The sequence below is a fragment of the Paroedura picta genome, chromosome 10 (genome assembly GCF_049243985.1).
Source record: "Paroedura picta isolate Pp20150507F chromosome 10, Ppicta_v3.0, whole genome shotgun sequence".
In the NCBI taxonomy this organism is placed as follows: domain Eukaryota; kingdom Metazoa; phylum Chordata; class Lepidosauria; order Squamata; family Gekkonidae; genus Paroedura; species Paroedura picta.
Genome location: NC_135378.1, coordinates 11,020,163 through 11,025,862, shown reverse-complemented (window position 1 = coordinate 11,025,862; position 5,700 = coordinate 11,020,163). Strand labels below are relative to the sequence as shown.

The 5,700-nt window shown below is 50.8% G+C and overlaps 1 long non-coding RNA gene across 1 annotated transcript; it reads right to left on the bottom strand.

The window, feature by feature from the left end:
- Nucleotides 1–1,870: 1,870 nt before the first annotated feature.
- Nucleotides 1,871–2,309, bottom strand: LOC143819343 (uncharacterized). The gene is made up of 3 exons (XR_013224931.1): nt 2,226–2,309; nt 2,023–2,106; nt 1,871–1,936 (listed from the first exon to the last, which is right to left on the bottom strand). It is a non-coding gene; the product is annotated as an uncharacterized LOC143819343 (long non-coding RNA).
- Nucleotides 2,310–5,700: the final 3,391 nt, after the last annotated feature.

Sequence of the window (5,700 nt, the reverse complement as noted above, 5' to 3'; positions counted from 1 at the left end):
CCTTTTTCACTATTTTCTGCTATTGTCCACAGAGACACAGATGCCAGGGACGGTGGTCCTCGAGTCCCCAGCAGCGGTGGACGAGGATAGTGATTCTGGGGCATCAACAAACATTGGTAAGTTTCAGTTACAATAAGGGGGGGGGGCTGTTTTAACTGCTTTGTGCTTTTCTGTTTGTGCAGGGCAGCAGCACTGCTAAGAGACAGAAGAGAGTCCCTCTACGTTGCTGCTTTAGGCTTTGAAGCTTGCTTTGCCACCCTTTGGTCCTAGATCTGTTTTTTTTCTTCTTCGCAGATTTCATACCCGGGACACAGGAGGAGGAGCGTGGGGTGGCTGGACCTCCTGCCCAGCGCAGGCGGATACAGATTCGAGATGGTGAGCGTGCATGAACTGTTCCTTTCGAGCCATAGCTGAAGGACAATGTCGCAAGCCACTAACCATGTGCTCCCTTTTCATTGTTGTGAGTCTGGCTGTGAAAGTAGGAAAAGGAAAAAGCCCACCATGGGCAAACAAACACTAACCATGTGCTCCCCGGGCATTGTTTAGAGTCTTGGTTTAACAATATGTAACCAAAAAAGGCCACCATGTGCACCAGGGTGGGTTTTGACTGTCTACTAACAGTTCTGTTTCTCATTTTTTGCCAACAGAGGTCCTTTCAGATGATGATGAGCCAGCCCTGGGTCCAGCCAGCTCACCACCTAGAGGTGCTCTCCAAGCAGAGGAGAGGCTTGCGAGGGAACGCGGCAGGCTGAGGCGCGTCTCCATCTTGACAAGCGTTGGAGAGAGGATCCTTGAGCACTGCCAGGAGGAGTCAAGGCGTGCCGCGGCCGCAGACCAAGCAATGCTCGGCCTCATGGCCCAGGAGGGGAAAAAACTGCGGGCAATCCTTAGGGAGTCAAACCAATCCCTACGCGAAAGCGTGGAGGAGGTGAGACTGATAAGGAGACTGATGGAGAGGGCGGTCGTGGTAATGGAGACGGCCACCCCTCCTCAGATTACAGTGCACGTCCCCCCCCCCCACCCACACCTCCCCCACCACCTCCAGCACCCACCCCACCGACCCCGTCTCAGAATGCCTCCACCCAAACTAGAAGGAGGACTGTTCTCGGGAAGAGAATAATAAAACCCGCGGACAAGTTCTCCCCCTCCTAGTTTGGGCCAGTTTGTCTATTTAACGTTATCTGTGTTTGCTGTTGTTTGTTAAATAAAGTTTATATTTTTGATTCTGTCTCCGTGTACCCTACTGTAGAATCAGGAAGGCCGAAAGCGGCCTCTCTAGTGATTGTGTCTATTCTGGTACTGTTGTGTGGGTTGGAGGTTGGAGGGGTGTCAGTTAAAGGCGTTTTAGGAGTGTGGGGTGAAAGGTGTGCGAGTGTAAGGAGTCACACTGGAGTCTTTTTCAGAAAATTTGCAATAACATTTTATTTTCAAAAACAGTTCAACAGGGGAAAAAAATTAGGGAATATAACTTGGACCCACCCCCACCCTCCAGGAAAGCCAACTTTTTTTTAACAAATGTATATATTTAACAGGGATAAAAAATTAGGGAATGTAACTTGGACCCCCCCCCACCACCCCCCACCCCAAAACACACACAGAAAACAATACTCAGGTCCCACTGCTCCCCTCACCAGCCCCTTCCCCTCTGGCTTCCGCCATCTCCCTCACTCTTCTGCACAACCGTGCCGTTGTTCCCCTGACTTTTCGGCGGAACAAGTCCTCGTCCTCCTTCTTAACTGTGTGGGGAGGGAGAACAAGTACACATTAGTGCCACACATATTTTCCAATCTGGAGTTTACATGGATACACTCTTTAGTGGCCTTAGCCACAGTGTGAGGAGAGTTGGGCAGTGGGGAACATAACCTACGTTCTTCCGCCTCCCTCTGCTGCCTCTGCCTCTCCATCTCCCCTTTTAGGTCAGCCACTTCTGCCTGCCCTGCAAATGGGTTCAAAACAAATGGTTAGCCATATATGTAGGCTAAAGTCACACAACCCACACCCAAGCACAGGTGCAGTACTCACAGTCCCTTCTCTGCTGCTCGACTAGCCCCTCCAAGGATGTCACCCTGGCCTCCATGGCACGCATCCTTGCCTCCATTGTTTCTGCTATAGAAATCAAATAAAGAATTCAATCACACTTCAAATGGAAGCATCACAGCAGGCTCCCTTAGGGCTCCATGGGGGTACACACACATGGGTCTCCCTCAAAGACATAAAACTCTCACCTGCAGCCTGTCCTGAGGTGGAAGGTCCCTCTTCCTCCCCTTCCTCACGCTCAGGTAATTTTGCAAGTTTGGATGGTGATTGTGTAGCTTGGCGAAGAAAAAGAGAAATCATAAGTAAAAGCACACAAACCAAAAATAAAACACAGCTGATGGCCACACCACAATCAGAGCCAAAGCGCATTACCAAAGTGGTTCGACAGTACTGGCGGGCTAAGTCAGAGGGAGTTGACAGCATCTTAATACTTTCTCGAATATCATGGAGACAGTAGGGGAAAGAGGCATCTAGACATTCCATGCATGCTTAAGGGTAAAACATAACGAGGGCAGCACTCACCCATATGCCTCCTCATCTCCAGGGGGGGCTTCCCAGCCTTCTCCCATATCTGGACCATCAGGTCGTGGAAGACCGTTCTCCCACTTGGCTGCGGGACCCCCCCCCCCACTGTTCCAGACTGTTGAGGAAGTCCAGATTCACCCTCTTAAATTTCGTCCGGACCTGCTCCCAGGTCCGGACGTAGCCCCTCTCCCTCAGCTTGGATGCCAACACCAGGTAAGCACCCTTGGTGTGGCAGTGGGTGCTGGCCATAAGGCGGCCAACGCTTTTAGACTGGAGAACCAGCTCCAGAAGTGCCTCAGCCTCGGCGCGCTGCCAGAAGGAGCCCTTCCGTGGCTTCGGCATCTTCGGAATGACGGTTAGGGAACGAACATGCGTTGCTCCGATCGACCACCCCTATTTTAAATGTATCAAAGCCGCCCACCAATAAAATTATTCCTTGGAACATCAGTGGTTTTATCCTCCAGTTTGACAGGGGTCGCCAATACTTCCTGGCTACCCACCTCCCCAACCTTTCCCTGTTCTGCGCTTCCGTACTGTGTTTGTCAACTTCAGCGTGGAGTTAGCATGAAGGGTGCTTTTGTCAAAGTGCTTTAGGACCAGAGATTCCCCGTTTTTTGGCTGGCTAAATAGACAAACCGCACAAGACAAGGTTAAACAAAGAACATAAACCTTTATTTTACAACTGAGTAGAAAAAACATTCAAACACGCCTCCTATTTCTGTAGAGGTGGGTGGCTATAGCGTCCCGAACCTTGCACCCCTCCGCATAGATCCTTTTTTTCCTTGCTTCAGGGATGTCTTGTGTGTCCTCAAGGACTACAGGATCAGGTTCATCCACAGGGAAGGGGATGTTATGTCCCTTGTCCTCGCATATGTTGTGCAAAATGACACACGCGATGATCAGCGGAGTCACATTGTCTATATGCACATGGAGTCGGGACATCAGGCAACGGAACCGGGACTTCAAACGTCCAAAGGCACGCTCCACTACATTCCTTGCCCGGGAGTGACTGAGGTTGTAGTGGCTCTGCACGTCTGTCCTTGGCCGCTTGTAGGGAGTCATGAGCCAGCGTCGTAATGGGTAGGCTCCGTCCCCGAGCACCAACGCCGGCACACGCACGCCCTCAATGGTGGCGGTGGGGTTTCCTGGAACAAAGACCCCTTCGTCCATGGCTTTCCTGAGGTTCGATTCCCTGAAAACAAGGGCATCATGCCTCCTGCCACTCCACCCCACCTCGGCATCTATAAACCGTCCGGAGAAGTCCACAGTTCCTTGCAGGAGAACAGAACAAAAGTCCTTCCTGTTCCCGTACTCCTTTATGCTTCCCCCGGGTGCACGGATAGGGATGTGGCTTCCATCGACGGCCGCAAAACAATGCGGGAATCCAAGCCTGGCAAACCCGTCCATACTCTGGAATAAGGGAAAGAAAAGAATATAAACCATGGCATGTCAGCGTGGGGTGCATCGTGTCTTCGTTGCTGACCTGTCAAACAAGAAAAAAAAATTTAAAGGGCAAAGGGGATAGAATGACACTCACCGCTCCAAGGCGGTCTCCGAGGCACACCACTTTGCTGAACAATTCCGCCTCCATGGCGAGGCAGAACTCCTTAAGGATATCGCCAACCGTTGTGACTCCGAGTCCGAATTGCTGGGCTACTGTCCGGAAGTACTGAGGGGTGGCCAAGTACCACAATGCGGCCGCCACCCTTTTTTCCACTGGCACGGGGCGCCGCATGCCAGTGACTTGCCTTTCCATGCGGCCACGTAGAGCCTCCACGAGTTCAAAAAATGTTCCCCTAGACATTCTAAAGTTGGCAATCCAGTGGTCATCATCCCAGCGAGACCACACAAAATTTTCCCACCAGTCAGAGGATCTTTCGTCCACCCAGAACCGGGTGGGGAACCGGACCTCTGCCAGAGCTTGCAAGTGCTTCTTTGCCGCCATGGTTGCCCGTAGAGAACGTCTTCTACTGGTGGTCATCGCTCCGGCAATACGTTCTCGGTACTCCGCGATAGCAGCCCTCCTATGCCGCACGGTGGTATGGACACGCTGGACCACCGCAAGCATCTGAGCCAACAATTGAAAAATAATCCTCTCCATTGCAACGTTAACCTGTGCTGCGGGCAGTAGGCTACGCAAACAAAGAGTGAGGCCGACCGCGTGTCTGCCCAGGTGCATATAAGCAGGTAACCTGTGGGCGTGTACTGTGGGCGGGGATTAACCAATCAAACATATCAATGCATCAACCTCTGGTTCATAGAAAACAATAGAAAACACGTTCCAACGGCGCCAATGATTTGACGATAACGCGTTGCTACGGGGTTTCCTGGTTTTTTTTTAAAAAAAGGGAACCCCGACAAGTCCGGCTTTAGGGTCGAGGTCAAAGGTGTGCCTGCAGTTTGACTGACGGGCACGGGAGGCCAGAAGCGCTAAAAAGGGACCTCCTTTGTAGCGATAAGACGGAGACCGGAAGCCTGTGGGTTACGAAAGTGACGAGAAGTGAAAGTGCTAAATTCCACAAAAACCGCAGCTGTGCGTTACGGGCACAGCTAGTGACATTTCGCTAGTTAAAGTAGCGATTTCGCAAACAGCAACCAAATAGCCACTTTGAGCTCTGTGCGAAATGGCCCTCAGTTCTCCCTAAGCGGCTTAAAGTCACCTTTTCTTTCTCTCCCCATAACATACTTCCTATGAGAGAGGTCTGAGAGACTGGATTGTCCACAGTTACACAGCAGGCCTCAGTTCTCCATAAGCATCTTAAAAATTATCTTTTCTTTCTCTCCTCATAACATCCCTCATATGAAAGATACATCAATGGCCCAAAGCTACCCAGCATGCCTCAGTTCTCCCTAAACAGCTTAAAAATTATCTTTTCTTTCTCTCCTCATATCATCCCTCCTGTGTAAGAGACTGGAATGGCCAACAGTTACCCAGCAGGCCTCAGTTCTCCTTAAGCAGTTTAAATTCACATTTTCTTTCTTTCCCCATAACATTCATCCTATGAGAGAGGTCTGAGAGAACTGGAATGGTCCACAGTCAACCACCAGGCCTCCCTAAGCAGCTTAAAAATCATCTTTTCTTTCTGTCCCCATAACATCCCTCCTATGAAAGAGACTGGAATGGTCCACAGTTACCCA